Here is a 16,187-nt window from a genome sequence, read left to right on the forward strand (position 1 = left end):
GTTGCTGATTGGAATGATCAACCTTAAAATAAACAAAGATCCATTGGACTGACTTGGAGCACCACCAGTCCTACCAGAAGTGGCTGGGTAAGTGTCCAGGACATGCAGCATTCATTTCTTAAACAAGTTTACAGGATGACTGTTCTCTGCTGGGGTTTTTTTTTTCTGCCTCATTTCTAGGAAAATGCAAAACGTGCTTTTCTTCACATCATTGGATAAATTACCTCAGGATAAATTGAATCCTGTTTGCTGCCCAGTGGTTTTATATAATCAATTTTTTAAAACCTGAGGTTCAAACTGGAACACTTCAATAATATCAAAAATCTGAGTAGTTCTAAAAGTACTCCTTTCTCCAAATTGTATAGATTTTTTTAAAAGTGTAACTATAGTTGGACTTACTGGTCCAAGTTCAGGCTTTGACTTTTACTACACAGTAGGATTGAACAATGTCTTCGAATATCAGTGCCTTTGTTGGGCATGACAATATTTACCTCAATGTTTTGTTTGTTTTGTGAAAGTCAAAGACATGATGTAAATGAACTTTGTGAATTAAAAATGTTGATAATGGTAAGTTATGATTTTGATGTTTCTTGTTCTCATCTCTGTAAAGTGGTCAGCTGTCTTAACAGTGAGCATTGCTCTGTGTAAGCTTTATTGTATCGGCAATAGCTGAATGATGGGAAAGGAGGACAAAGAGGGCTGTCAAAAGAGACAAAGGGAACAGTGAGGGCAGAGGAAGAAAGACTGGCATATGGTGTGGAGGGGGAGGGGAAGGCATAGAGATCTTGGTCAGTGACAGAAACACACACACAAACACACACAATGCCTCTGCAGAAGTAGCTCTTGGATGTAAAAGGTGGATAGTAGGGTTGAGATGTCTCTGATCTTTTTTTTTTTTTTTGGCCAAATTTTGTCTTGTACCACCAACTATCCATTACAAATTGACAGCTAGAGTCATGATCGTTTAAAGAAGTATAAAAACTGTCTTGTTTTCAGGGTGAAAAGAAGTCTTTAAATGATATTATCTAGATTTGTTCTTAGGTCTTCGTATGCAACTATCTGATTCATAAAATACACGATTTAAGGTGGTCCTTTGGCATGCTGGGCATTCTGGAAACACCTTCTGGTGGAATTCTCAGTAAATGTTTTAGTCTCTATGTGAGGTCCTAAGGTTATTTGAGATTCTGGTTAAAATACAGATTTCTGGAACCTACTTTAAACTGACCAGAATAATGTCAGTTTAGTTTGAGCCTGGAAATCAGTGAATGACTTTTAAATGATTACTTCCCACACGACCGGATGAGAATTCCTGGTATGGTTGAAGTGGGCACCAACTCCAGGATCCTGAGACCAGGTCAGCCTCTGTTGCTGCACCCCTAAGCCGGCTGGGTGGCCCAAGGCTCCTGGGCAGTTGGTGCAGTGCCTTTTCCCTGGGGAAAAGGTTAAGGGTCTTCAGCGCCTCATCTTCTTTCAGTGCCTTCCAGATTAGAAGCTCAGAGATGCTCCGTGTACCTTTTATTTTTAATCTCAGTGTTACTGAACCTCTCTGTGTTTCAGTTTGCTGTTTTAGTTTTGTTTGTAGTTGGTGAGTCACAGAAAAAAACTAAGCATTTTTATCTGCAACTTTTGATGTGTTCTAGGTTCTATTATCTGTGCACTTGGGCTACAAGAATGTCTTTTCGCAAAATGGGAGAAATACTGAAGAAAAAGAAAACTTGATATTTAGAGTAGGGGCTACTGTCATGCATCAATCTACATCAAAAGACCAGAGGCTTCCGGCCCTCCCCCGCTCACTGTCTGAAGCCTTCACCAGCCTCAGACCACTCTCAGCCAAAGGAAATGTGCGGAAGTGTGTTTTTCACAGGAATTAACTCTTGCCTCCAAACAGGCACCTCAAATTGCCTCAGCGCCCTTACCTCATTAATGGTCCTGTTATGCTTTCTTTTTTCTTTTTTTTTCTTTTTGTCCACATCGGTGTTCTGTTTTGTTATAACTTTGCAAATTCAATTAATGTTTTGCAGGTAAAAGAGGGAAAAGCCCATGGAATCTTTATTGCTTTATTAAAAATATCCATAGAGCAAGAAAGAATGTGACTGCATTTTTATTTATGGTCTATAAGCCCAGATGAATGCGTGGTAAACGTTGCTGAGATTGTCGCAAAGCAAATCACCATGTCACAAGAAATATTATTAAATTCTATAATTTCCTTTTCTGAAAGTAGTTTCTCTGTGTGGAGTTGGAGAAAGAAAATTACATTCAATATTCACCTTAACCGAAAAGCAGCTGAGTGTGGTGGCTGATATCCTATAAATAGCAGATCTGTGACCTCATTCCTGTTCTCTCCCAGCCTAGCTGTTTCCAGCTTCAAGTTGAATAGAAAATTGTCAATCATCTGATGAATCTGGGCATATAGGCAGCCTATTTGGATAGTTCTGGCTTGCTCCTTGTTTTTCTTTAGTGAGTCAGGCGTTATACCTCCATTTAAGCAAAAGCAGTCTGAGGTCTGTGTTTGTTGCTCTTTGCCTCCATTGCTCAGGTAATTGCAGTTGTGTGGAATTGGCCTAACGTGACCTTGAAAAACTGCTTAACCTTTTGGAGCCTCAGGTTATCCATCTGTAAAGCGAATATTGTAGCTGCCTCTCCCTCATTTCAATGGAATGCTTTGAGAATTGATTAGATAGTGTGCATAAAGCAAGTTGACCTCTTCAAGAAGGAACACAATGTATGATTTTATTTCTGGTCTCAAAGCTCTTAGACCAGGCCTCTTCAGTACAACGTGGTCATTCTCTGTGCTTTTGGACTGCTTGGAGAGGAAATTCACACCATTCAGGGCAAAACAATCCACTCTAGTTTCTAAATGGTGGGGATTGTCTATCTATGGAGCACAAATTCAACAGATGGTTGCCAACCTTCCACTTGATTTTGTGGCTCTTTAAGCCGTGTTCATTAAAACTTCAACAGGCAGACCACTTTGTAGAGGCTTGGAAGGAATGTGTGAATGACAGTTTGTGATGTAAAGGATACAGCCCATAGGAGACATGTGTGTCTTATGTCTCTGATTCTCAGCAGCAGTTGTTAAATTAACATGTAAAATAACAAATAGGGTTATCCTGTCAGTGATGGGAAGTGCTTAAATTGTTTCCCTCATGTTTGTGAATCTCTTACTGATATCAACATTTTGGCACTTTACTAATAAATGTGTTTTGCCATATTTGAGTACAAACATTTTTCATGTTTAATTTTCAAGTTCCTGTTTTTCAGAAGGCGGAACACAAGCCTGAACCAAGGTTTTGGGAAACAGATACCAATTCTATTTCAGTTTTTGTTTTATAATCTTCGCAGAGATGTATTATGCCACAGCACTTTTTAAATGTAAGACTGGCAAAACTTGTTTATTGCTTCTTTCCCCTTTTCTTCTGTGGTCATGTATGTACACATGGCTTCATTATTTTGGCTTGGTGAGTTTTCATTTATTTAGCAAATGTCTGACTTTGCTGAACATTTTAGCTATTTCTCTGGACCATTTTCTTGCAAGCAATAAATGTAGTTCTTTAAATGATTTCTTTCTCTTCTGTCAACTTGGGAACCAAAGTAAAATTGACATTCTCAGAAAACAAAGGTGCTGTAGAACTCAAAAACGTTTACACTGAAATAAAAATTTCTGTTTACTTACAGCTCAGTTTCTGTTGAAAAACAAACATCATAGGGCCTCAAAAAAAGAAGAGCAGCCCCCTGCCGACACATTCTCTCATTGATTGATGATGTTGTCTTGGCAGTGCAGCTTCAGAAATGGGACTCAGGAACAAACGGGTTGGGTGTTATTCAAGGAAATACCTTTTAGAAAAGAAAATAAACCCTAAAATTTACAGAATTGTATTTGAAGCTGGTGAAATCAAGTTCATTCATTCTGTGAAAAATAAAGAAAATGGGCTAGTGCTTTGGCCTCATTCCTATGACACCAATCTAATTTGAAGGACCATAGGCCACATTGGCATGTGTGATATTATGTGTTGAAAGATCCACATAAATGGGATCAGGGATTCTCTAATTTTGGCTGGCTTTGCCCCTCCCAACTAATACAAGCCCAGCTCAGGCCTGAATTAAAAACTATATAAACCCAAAGGGCCACTGAGATGGTGCAAAGCTGGACAGGGTTAAGGTTCATAAGGGATTGCCAGGCAGTATAGTGCATTGCATAGAGTAACTCAATTTCTCCTCAAGTTGGCTTTTTATGATAGTAACTTTCATTATACAAATGAGGAAATGGTACAGAGCGGTTAAGTCATCAGCCAAAGATCACACAGCTAGAAAAAAGCAGAACTAGAATTTGAATTTAGTCTGAGCTCAGAGTTCATCTCTTTCGTGTTAGATTTTATACTGCTTCTCTTTATTTAAATTATAAACAAATAAAGCATTAACATATTAAAACTTTTAGTGCAAAATAATTTTTGAGTTGTCACATCAGAAATTGTCACATCGTATTTTCATTTTCTATTTTCCAGGCATTCTTTAATTTTCTGCTTTCTATTTCCCTAGTGGGCTCTATTACTTTACTGTAATGGCTTTGAACCCATGTGTGACACAGTTTTACTTGGTTCATGTGAATCTTTTATTTATTTTTTACTGCTGCAAAATCTATAAAATTAGTTCAAGAAAGTACAAATCTGTTCTCCATTTAATTCTAATATTTTGCTTTTACCATGAACAAAATTGTATGTCTTCAATCTCATTCTCAAAGTATAATTTTTACTTTTTACAATCATTTCTTTGTTTTCCTCCCTAGTCCAGTATTTCTCATAATTTTGGAGGCTTGGGAGGATAGTGTTTGATGTGTCTTTTTGGGGTGAGTACTCCTCCCCACTATTCTTCTGAGTGGAGGATTGTGTTAATTTATTTTTTTATTTCTCCATTTGGTATGGTTTTCTGGAATGACTCCCCAAACTCTCATGAGCTCCGAGGTGGGGGTTTTGTAAAGTGATTGGGTCATCAAGGTGTTGGACTCATTGGTCAATTCATCCCCTGGTGAGTTTAGCAGCTGCTTGCTGTTGAGAAGTGGGCCTGGTTGGAAGAGGAAGGTCACAAGGCATGGCATGGAAAGTTCTATCTCCCTCCTCAGCTCCTGTCTCCTCCCTCTGGTTCCTGATCACCATGACCTGAGCAGCTTTCCTTTGCCCAGGCCCTTCCACCGTGCTGCTTCTGACTTGGAGCCAGCCAATGATGGATTAAAAGTCATGAGCCAAAACAAACCTTTTCTCCTTGAAGCTGTGAGTGTCAGGTATGATGTACCAGAAAAGACAAAGTGACTAACACACCATTCATGCATTAGTAGACTTGTTTTTCACTATAAAAGAAGTAACTTAACAACTTCCTAACCATTTGCAGGATATTAGGACTAGAGTGCTGATATTTAAAAAAATAAGTGTTGGAGTATTAAATTTACGAAGATTCAAAAGAATTATATAAACATGAGTAGACTCTTGTTCTATTCTCAGAACAAACTAGGGAATTTGGTTCAATGCTACTGTCAAGTATTTCCAATTCATTGATGACCTTGTGGAGCTTAAGTGGCAAAACCTAAAGAGCAGTAGATCTGAAGCTTTTGTATCTGCAGCATATTTCCTATTACCTCACTATATTAGTCAGCTTGAGTTGCTGGAACTAAATTCTATAGTCTGGGTGGTCTAAACAACACAAATTTATTCCTCACAATTTTGAAAGCTGGGAGTCTAAGACCAGCATGCCATACTGATTTTGTTCTACATTAAGGTCTTTCTTCCTGACTTACAGATGGCTGCCTTCTCACTGTATCTGTGCATGGCAAAGGAAAATAGAAAAGAAGTTCTCTGATGCTAATAAGGCTACCAGTCTCATCATAATGTTCCAACCTTATACTCTCATCTAAGTTACTTGACTCCCAAGTGCCTCATCCCCAAATATCATCACATTGGGATTTAGAGCACTGATATCTGAATTTAAGGAGGGACAAAATTCAGTCCATAACCTTCACTTACATTCTTTTCTGCTGTCATGCTGTTAAATTGAAACTTTCCCTTAAATACTATTTTACCAACTGAAAGCAAGAATTTGATTTGGCCTTACAAGATGATCTTGACTTTAGCAGCCTCAATATCTCATAGGAAAGGCACATAAAACAACAACAAAATGACAACAAACAAACAAAACTCTTTGTTAAATAAGATAATAATGTTGATTTGCCCATGGTCCTTTTGTTTTAAACCCAACAAGCTCAACTGCCAATAGAGAACTTTTTGAGATGATGGAGGGGATTTGTGTGCATACTGAGCCACTGGGCTCTAAATTTCTTATTTCCTAGAGCAAAGTCTTTATTTTTAGCAAAATCATATAAAATTATTGAAGGCTGAATTATCATAACTTGAGCTAAAATCCCTGGATAATGAGTACTCAAAAACATTTTCTCCAGAGAGGGTGCAGACCATTTAAAAAAAACTTTCGTTAAGCTGGTTGTGGCAGCATACACCAGTAATCCCAGCACTCTTGGTGGCTGAGGTGTTAGGATTGCAAGTGCAAACTCAGCCTGGGCAACATAGTCACTTAGTGAGAACTTCTCTCAAAATAAAAAAGGTGTTAGGGATGCACCTTGGTATGGGCCCTGGGCTCAATCCCTAGGACTGCAAGAAAAAAAAATATTAGCAAGAGGTGCTGTTACTGGAATTTGCTAGAAAACCAGAATAAAATAAGAAAATATAATAAATATCTCAGTGAGAATTTCTGAGGATTTGGGTATTCTGTAATTGGCTTTTAGGTTTTATAATTTTGTTCTCCTTGTTAAGTAAGCAATGTTTTGTGATAAAATCTTTTTTAAAATTTTACTGTTTTTCAATCTCTTGGTTTCCATCTTGGAACTCTCTCGCTTATTAAGACTTTCAGTTTTCTTAGACACTTCTGCTTGGAAACAGTAATTGTAAACATTTCTTGGAAGATCTTTGGCAGAAGAAGAGAAAAGGGTAGTGGCTTGAGAGAAAACTATGGTTAAGGGAAAGTCTGAATTCAAACTAGACTTAAATCAGAAGATCTAGATCTCCTTTTCTTCCACTGTGGTAGTTCTCTGATTAGTTATTGAACAAATAATTGAAGTTAAGTTGAATAAAAACCACCTTTAAGCTGTTCTTGAAGAGATCATGCTAGATGACAAACTCAACTCTAGACAAATGACAACATAATACGAGTAAGTGCTGTTACAAGAGACGGGCCAACTCCTATGATACCATAGTGAATGTCTAACTACATCAATGATCTATTGATTTTGAGATACTTTTTTCATTAAATCCTTAAAATTTATATGACTGAATTATATGACCAAGAGCATCTCAGTTTCTTAGACTAAGCAGAAAATGTGAAGTAATCACAGCACATAGCCTGTCTAGGGAAAGAGACTTGATACATTTTATAATTTCAGGGGCAATTTCTAGTCTGTCTGAATCATCAAGGGACAAAAAACATAGATGATGTAGAATCAGTCTGTAAAGATTTTGAGCCTTTGTGTAACAATGACTATGCCAAGAATTCCTAGGTGCCTAAGCAATGGCGTTCTTCCCCAGATCCTTGTATTGGTCAGCTTTGTGTCACTATGACAAATGCTTAAAATTTTTTTCACCTTAAAGGATAGGTTTATTTGGGGCTTTCAGAGTTATAGTTCATGGTTTTCTGGCTCCATTCTTTTTTAGGCCTGAGACAAGGCAGAAACGTCATGGTATGCGGTTCATGACAGAGGAAAGCTGTCCATCTCATAGTGGCTGAGAAGCAAAGACAAAGGGAGAAGATATGCTTGTGGGCTTCCTCCTTCTGCTTTTATGACATCAGGACCCCCAATATATTGGCTAGTGCTGACCATATTCAGGGTGGGTCTCCCCCTCAGTTTGCTGTTCCACATGCCAATTGTCTCTAGAAACTCCTTCACAGACATGCCCAGAAGTGTGTTTTATTAATTCCTTATGTGTTTTCCAATATAATCAAGTTGGGAATCCAAAATAGCCATTATAATTCTGCTACCAGCAAGGAAATGTATTTATCTATGAAACTTTTCAGTTTTAATAATGATACTTCTGTTTTTGTTTCTTTTACAGAAGCAAAAAAAAAAAAAAGAGAGAGAGGTGAAGAGAAATAGGGGTCCAAGGAGTACAAATACTCCTTTGTGGTATGTACTCTGCCTGTACAGAAAGAACTTTATTTTCTCTATTTTTGATTCATGATACGTAGTTACATGTGATTGAGACCAGAATGCAAGGGTAAGTAGAAACATAGGTAATTATCTGTTTTCCTTTCATACTTTCTACATGGAAAATGAATATGTGTCTGGTTGACTTTGATTGTGAGTAGCTTAATACAAACAGAAGAAGTCAAATTTTGCAGTAAACTTTGTAGTCTCAGGTGACTGTGCTAGTAACTCTAAAAATTATAACTGCACATTTGATTGCAGAGTTTCTTCTAGTCTTCCTTTAAAAGTAAATTCATGCTTAGTCTCAGCAAATCTGGTCACGTAAAAAATTCCTACAAGTTGGAATGATAAAAAGTTGTAAGGTAAGGAATCCAGAGATTTTCCATATTCCCGTTTTAAAGGTGTGTTGTAAAAGGATCTGCCAGCAAATCCACAAATTTATCACAGTAGTCCAGAAGTCCATATTTTTCCAACTGCCTGCTTGTACTCCCCACACAAACTGTTAATCGCAAGTATTTTTCTGGATGAGGTGATGACAGATGTTACCAAAATGTCCCTATTAGTTATAAATTAGTTCTTCCAGGCACATACACACACTCACAGATGTGAAAGACAGCAGACATGTACCTCTTGTTTGGGAGGCAGCTCAAGGTGGCTGAAATTCAGTAAGTATACAAGTACCAGCTAAGAATCAGGCAGCATTTTTCAAATTCCAGAAGGAATCACAGGGAGCAGGGGACTAGAGAACCAGCTAGGAGATGAAAATTGTATCTTGGGGGAGGGGAGGAGAATGGACAGTTCTTTATACCCTTCTGTTATAGGAAAAAAGAGCAGCCAGCAGAAAGGAGATGAGGATCAACATGGGGTGAGGGTGGAGGGGCTAGCAACTGCTGAGAGAGTCAATAGGCAGATTGTTCATCACACATTGCCAGAAGATTAGCTGAGCAAATGCACAGACAATGCTGATTAGTGACTTGAAATGCATCAGTTCTTACTGGGGAGAACAAAGACAGTCCAGATCACTGCCCTACAGCCTAACAGCAATAATGGAACCCAGCTATGCTCAACATAATGTTTAGAGCTGAGAAATGTGGGCACCTCATCTATCTGTTTGTATTCACTAAATTTCTCTCATCTCTGAAATGGCCTCAAGAGATACATATCTTATTTCTACCGGGTTATCCAGGGACTGGTAGTCTTATAATCACACCCAACATGCTTCAGCCCCTTGTGAGTTGTGTATTTCTTCCCATTTAATCTGAGAAAGCAGATATCATTGAATTGTCACAACTTGGCTTCTTTTTTTTACACTGACCTTGCAAATGCAGGTGGTTACATGGGGGAAAATTTAAATTCCTCTCAAATTTTATTATGTACTTAACATAAAGAACCATTACCAGCAGTTATAGATACATTTGAATATTTTAAAGTTATGAAATGCCATAGAAAATATTTGCCTTTTACCCTTTCTATCTATATTTTTCAGACAAAGCCTATGTATTATTTGTTTTATCTTGACCTCTTTTCTTATTATGAGTCTAGAAACCTCCTGTACTTTTATTCTTCCACTCTCCTTTTGGAGCTTTGTTTTAGACACCTAGGAAATAGAATATGACCTTTGGTTAGCCATAATCCTGAGAAGTAAGACATTTTCAAAGAAATTCTTTGTGTGATAATACTATAGCCATCAAATTCAAATTTTCCATTTAATTGGTATTATAATTAAACCTAATAATAGTACTACCCTTTACATTTTCTTTACATATGCAAAAATAATCTTAGTATTATTTATAGATTTGTGTTATTCTTTATTAGAAGCTTTTTCTATTCCCTAGATAAAAGAGCTTTACTTTAGTCACAATGCTCTTAATAGGATTCATCCAGAATGAAAGCACCATAAGGCTGATGTATCTTTCTCAATCCTCGTTGACATTTTGCACCTTACTGGGCTTGCAGTTTTCTCTCTTTCTCATTGGTTCTTTACTTTTATTTTTATTTTTATTTTTACTTTTTCTTTCCGGTACTGGGGATCAAATTCAGCACCTTGCATTTGCGAGGCAGGCGCGGTGCCACTGAGCTAAATGCTTGGCCCCCTTTCTTTTTATTTTTTATATGTCCAGCCCTATCTTTATTTTTAATACCTGATGTATTTAGGGCACTCTTCTATAAATTCAGAAAACAATTTTTTAAAACTTCAGAATATATTTATATATTATTGTATTATATTATATTTATATATTCTTTATATATATCATATATCCTTTTTTTCTTTTTTCTTTTTTTGTAGCTAATCATGCCATTATTAAAATGTAAACATTTTTGAGGAAATTATATGTATCATATTTAAGGGTCAACAAATTGTTAACCATAATATATAGAGAATATCCACAATTAAATATTTTAGAAAAACATACAGAACAGAGAATTACAAAAGCAGGCAAAAGGCATAAATAAACAATTCAGAGATGAAATGCAGTCACCAATAAACACACAAAAAATGTCCACTCTGCTTGATAAATTTTATCCAATGCAGATTGATTGAAAATAAATCTCTATTAAATGACAAAAAAGGTGGCTAATAGCTAGTGCTGGCAAAGATAAAAGAAGAAAGACTTATTTCATAGCAATTTATTTTTAGTCAACTTGCTAATAGCTATCAAAATATATCTAAAATTGTAATTTGTTAATACAATTTCTAGAAAGTTAGTTACAGAAAATTCAGATGTGAGCACAATACCTTCTTTCAATAATGTTTATAGAGGAAAAAGTTAACTTCGGTAACTAACATTATACTCACACCATGGAATAGTACAGTACCTAGCAACTAATAAGAATGATATATTAATGTGAAAATACTTCTGCATATATTAACTCTTTGAATGAAAAAGATGACTCTCAGAGCTATAAACATAGAATAACCTCACAGATGTTACAGAGATGGAGAAAAACCTATGCATGTGTATAAAACTATAACAAATATCTAGAAATATAACACTAAACTGCCATGCATGTAACTCTGGATAGACAAAGAGAATTGCAACAAGGAAAGATGGGAAGGATTTAGCTAATTATTCTGGGTTTTATAGTTATATTTTATTTTGATATCAGAAACCAGTAAAAGAATGTATTTTCAAGTACATAGATAAATTTGAATCAAGCTAAAGACAATGTTAGTTAATAATGGTTTGCAGGAAATAAACATGAATGAATAAAAACATTGTGTTATTTCTGAATCACCAGATAAAGTTATTTGTGCTATAATGCTTCTCAGAAAAATGTGTTTTTTCTCAATGACATTGATGTTTTAAGAAATAAGTTAAGCATAACATAAATGTTGTGTTATGTGAGATTTCATCTATGTGCGACTCTTAATGTGTGATTTCATACATGAGAAACAGTTGAACATAGAGAACTACATCCACCTCAGTTGAGTCACAAAGAATACACAAAATATAAACACTTATACTCAGACTTCTACTGCACAGAATGAGTCACATCTGTCTACGTGTTGTTACAACTTTCTATGTGATTTCATATGACCTTCCTTCAACCACTTCACAATGACTAAAGACTGAAACCCTTGACATTAATTTCCACAAGCCAACTTCAAGCTTTTTCATGACAAATTGCCATATTTATTGTAGCATTTATGGATTAGCTAACTGTTTAATATGTATAAACTATGCTACTGTATTATTAAGGTCCTAATATTGCGTATTACTGAAAAACTGTTAGAGTGCTGTACCCTAACACCTCTTTCCCTATAAAGCCTGGGTTTTATTGCTTTACTTTACATAGCATAGCACATTTTGGGATGCATATGTTGCACTATTATAGAGCTGATGTTATTCAATATGTGATAGACTAATGAACCTTGGAGTCTGGTACTCTGCTTTGATAGGAATAAAGCAATGCATGGCATTTATTACAGACAATTATCTGTACATCTCTGCCAATCTTTAGAAAAGAAGCCCCAAACTCTGTTTCTTTCAAAAATATTTGGTTTCCTAAACTCAGGACTTCCGTGCTACAGTGCAGCCTACAGTATGTTCAGGTATCATGTAATACTCTTTGTTTCACCCCTTGGAGTTTAAGGTTTGGGGAACTAGGGTGAAAATAGTAATTCTCTGGCTACTGCTATGACACTTTGTTTTTGACTCATGAGTTTTTTTTGACTCATGAGTTTTGTATGTGTGTGTGTTAGCTTTCTTTCACTAAGACAAAATATCTGAGAAAAATAACTCAAATGTGGAAGGTTCATTTTGGCTCATGGCTTTGGAGATTTCAGTCTATGGTTTTCTGGTTTCATTCTTTTTAGTTCTATAGTGAGACAGAACATTATGGTGGGGAGGACATGGTAGAGCAAATCTCACCTTACAGCAGTCAGGAAGCAAAGAGTGAGAGGAAGGGACCGAGATAGGTCATACCCCTCAAAGGCATGCTCCCAGTGATTGACTTCCCCCAACTAAGCCACACCTCCTATTGTCCATTTAGCTATGAGCTCATCACTGGATTGACCCATTGATGAAAGTGCCTTCACAATAACCACCTCTTCAGGCTCCACTTCTGAATATTGGTGCATTGGGGACCAATCTTGCCAGTATTCATGAACCTGTGGATAACAGGTTGACTTGCAAGGCAGGTAGAATTTGAGGCTCTCACATTTCTTAAACAACATATTCTGGGACATCTTTATATATGAGTATCTTCATAATAGTTCAGAACTTTATTGTAAAGATCACAATCATGAAGTAGTGTCCTTTTATTGTTAGACATGATATATCAAATAAAAGGTAACAAAAGAGAGTGTTGGAGGACTTAAACTAAGCAATATTTTTAGTGATCTAAGTATGTGGGGAATATTTTTAGTTTTCATTTTATTTGATTAAAGGAACAACTCCATATAAAGTTAGGATTATTTAAATTAAACATTTGGCTATATGTAGTTGGTTATCTGATTTGCTCAGTTGATATATATTGAGCTTCTATCATATAGAAAGCACAGATAGTGATACAAAAATAAATAAGTAGAGAAGACCGCCCAGATATAATTGGTAAGTGCGCTCAGATCCAGTGAGAAGCCCATGTGGACCAGAGCTGTGTAGATGCTAAGGTCCCAGCCAGGGCCCCTCCAAGACACCAGTGGCTTGGGCCTGCAGGCCCCTGACAAAGGCCGGCCTGGAAAACAGCAGTGCAGATGCACAGGGCACAGCCAGAGGCCTGCCCAGATACCATCAGTAAGTGCATGGAGACCCCAGCCAGAAGACCACTCAGACAGTAGCAACTCGGGTGCCCAGCCCCTAGCCAAAGGCCCTACCAGACAACTGCTACACAGGTGGGCAGGCCCCAGCCACAGCCAATCCCAAATACCTTGCTAAGTGTGTGCAGGCCCCAGCCTGAACCATGCCTGGACAGCAGCATAGTGCAGGGATACAGAAGGCTACCATCCAGGAATTGGAACAGTGGAGGGCAGCAGAGAGAAGGCCTCTCTGAGGCTTACTGAGAATTCAAGACCACTAGGTGAGAAAAAAGTTGTGTTAGCAAAGGCACAGCAGGCTGCATTTGTTGACATGAGAAGACATGTAAACAAACCTCAAAACCAGACTTCCAGATTACATAAGGCAACCCCAAGAGGCAATGAGATGGAACAATCTGATACTCAAACACCTGGACTCCCTGAACTGGCAATGAAAGAGGATCTGGAAAAAATGAAATCAGAAATAATTTCTCAGATAACAGCAGAGATTGTGTCCATAGTGAAAGACATGATTTATAACTCTAGAGCAGATAGTGACAAAAATAAAATAAAATAAAATAAAATAAAATAAAATAAAGGAGCTGAGGAACATGATGGAATCCCAACATAGGAAACAAATGGAATCCATAAAACAGAGGGAAACAAATAACCCGAAAAGTAAAAACTCCACTGAAAGTTTATGCAACAGAATGGGCCAATGTGAGAACAGAATATTAGATATAGAAGACAGGATTGCAATTATTGACCAGTAAAAGAAAAATTTGTTAAAAATAAGGACCATGAGAAATCAATCCAGCAGCTACTAGATGATGCAAAGAAGAATAACACAAGACTGATTGGAGTCAATGAAGAAACAGGAGAGACTGCAGATGACATAAAAAAAACTGTTCACAGAAGTGATGGCAGAAAACTTCCCAAGCAGGGGAAAAGAATTTGACATACCAATAAGCGAGGCATGTAGGACTCCAACTAGCCTTGATCAAAAAAATTCTACACATAGGCATATAATTGTTAAGATTCCAAAAATCCAACAGAAGAACAAAGTTCTACAAGTAGTTAAAGAAAAGAATCAAGTCACATACAAAGGAAAGCCCAGCAGAATCACAGCAGACTTCTCAACACAAACCACTGCTCCTGGTCTAGAGGAAGGGGCTTCCCAGCCACCATCCCTCCCGTTGCTCCCAGCCCAGAGGAGAGGGCTTTTGGGCCATCATCCCTACTGCTGCTCCCGGCCCCTGTCCCACCTCTCCCAGCTCAGAACAGGTAATCCATGTGGGCACCAACAGCGCCCCCCCCAGTCGAAATGAGAAAACACATAAATAATTCTCAAAACCAGACTTCCAGATCACCTACAGCAACCCCAAAGGGAAATGAGATGGAACACTCTGATACTCAACCACCTGGACCCACTGAAATGGCAAAAAAAGGGGATCTGGAAAAAATGAAATCAGAAAAATCATGAAAAAATGTTCAACATCACTGGTCATTTGAGAGATGTAAATGAAAATGTCTCTGAGATTCCACTTCACTCCAGAAAGAATGGCCGCTATCATGAAATCTACCAATAACAAATGCTGGTGGGGCTGTGGGGAAAGAGGAATCCTGCTCCACTGCTGGTGGGAGTGTAGATTGGTGCAAGCACTGTGGAAATCAGTATGGAGATACCTCAAAGAACTAGGACTAGAAGTCCCATTTGACCCCGCTATTCCACTGCTGGGGATCTTCCTCAAAGAATTAAAAGAATCATACCACAGTGATATATGTGCGCCCACGTTCACAGCAGCACAGTTTGTAATAGCTAAAACTTGGAAACAGACCAAATGCCCATCAACTGGAGACTGGATAAAGAAAATGTGGTTTTTTTTTTTTTTTAATGGAGTACTACTCAGCCATAAAAAATGAGAAATTAGAGATATTTATAGCTAAGTGGATGCACATTGAGGCAATACTCTTAAGTGAAATAAATAGGACACACATGTGTAAATACCAAGTAGTTTCTCTGGTGTGAGAAACTGAAAGTGTAAATAAGGACTAAATGTGTAATAGGTCATGTGAAATAGGAAGAAAAGGGGCAAAGGGGAAGGAAGTGGGAGGGCTAGGGGAAAGGACAGAAGGGAATGGGATTAATATGAGAAAATGGAAAAATAGGAACAAAATCTTTGTAAATAGGGAGGACTGGAGGGGTTGAAGGGAGGGCTGGGCAAGGGTGAAAAAATAACAACCAAGAGAGAATATGTAAAGGTGCAAATTTCCAATGATGAATGTCATTATATTGTATACCTAAAATGTAGCAATGATTAGAATGAATAATCGATAATGTAAAACAGGAAGAAAAGGTCCAAAGGGGTAGGGGTAGTGGGAGGGGCAGGGGAAAGGAAAGAAGGGAAAGGAAAAATGATGAGAAATGGAAAAAATGGAAATAAAGTCTTTGTAAATAGGGAAGGGTGGAGGGGGTGAAGGGAGGGCTAGGAATGGGGAAAAAATAAGAACCAAGATGCATCATGTAAAGGTACAATTCCCAATGAGAAATGTAATTGTGTTGTATACCTACAATGTACCAATAAAAGAATTTAATAAAAAAAAAAGAAAAAAGTGATGTTCTAAATAAAGAACATCACAATATCTGTTTGACCATAACTAGAATAAGAAATACATTCTCAATAATCAAGATGTAACATTAGGAGATTTATTGGGCCGGGGAAATTTTGATGACACAATTAATGGGATATTAGG

This window comes from Heterocephalus glaber, unplaced genomic scaffold, assembly GCF_053883595.1.
Source record: "Heterocephalus glaber isolate CG9 unplaced genomic scaffold, H.glaber_assembly_v1.0 deba00001550, whole genome shotgun sequence".
NCBI lineage: Eukaryota > Metazoa > Chordata > Mammalia > Rodentia > Bathyergidae > Heterocephalus > Heterocephalus glaber.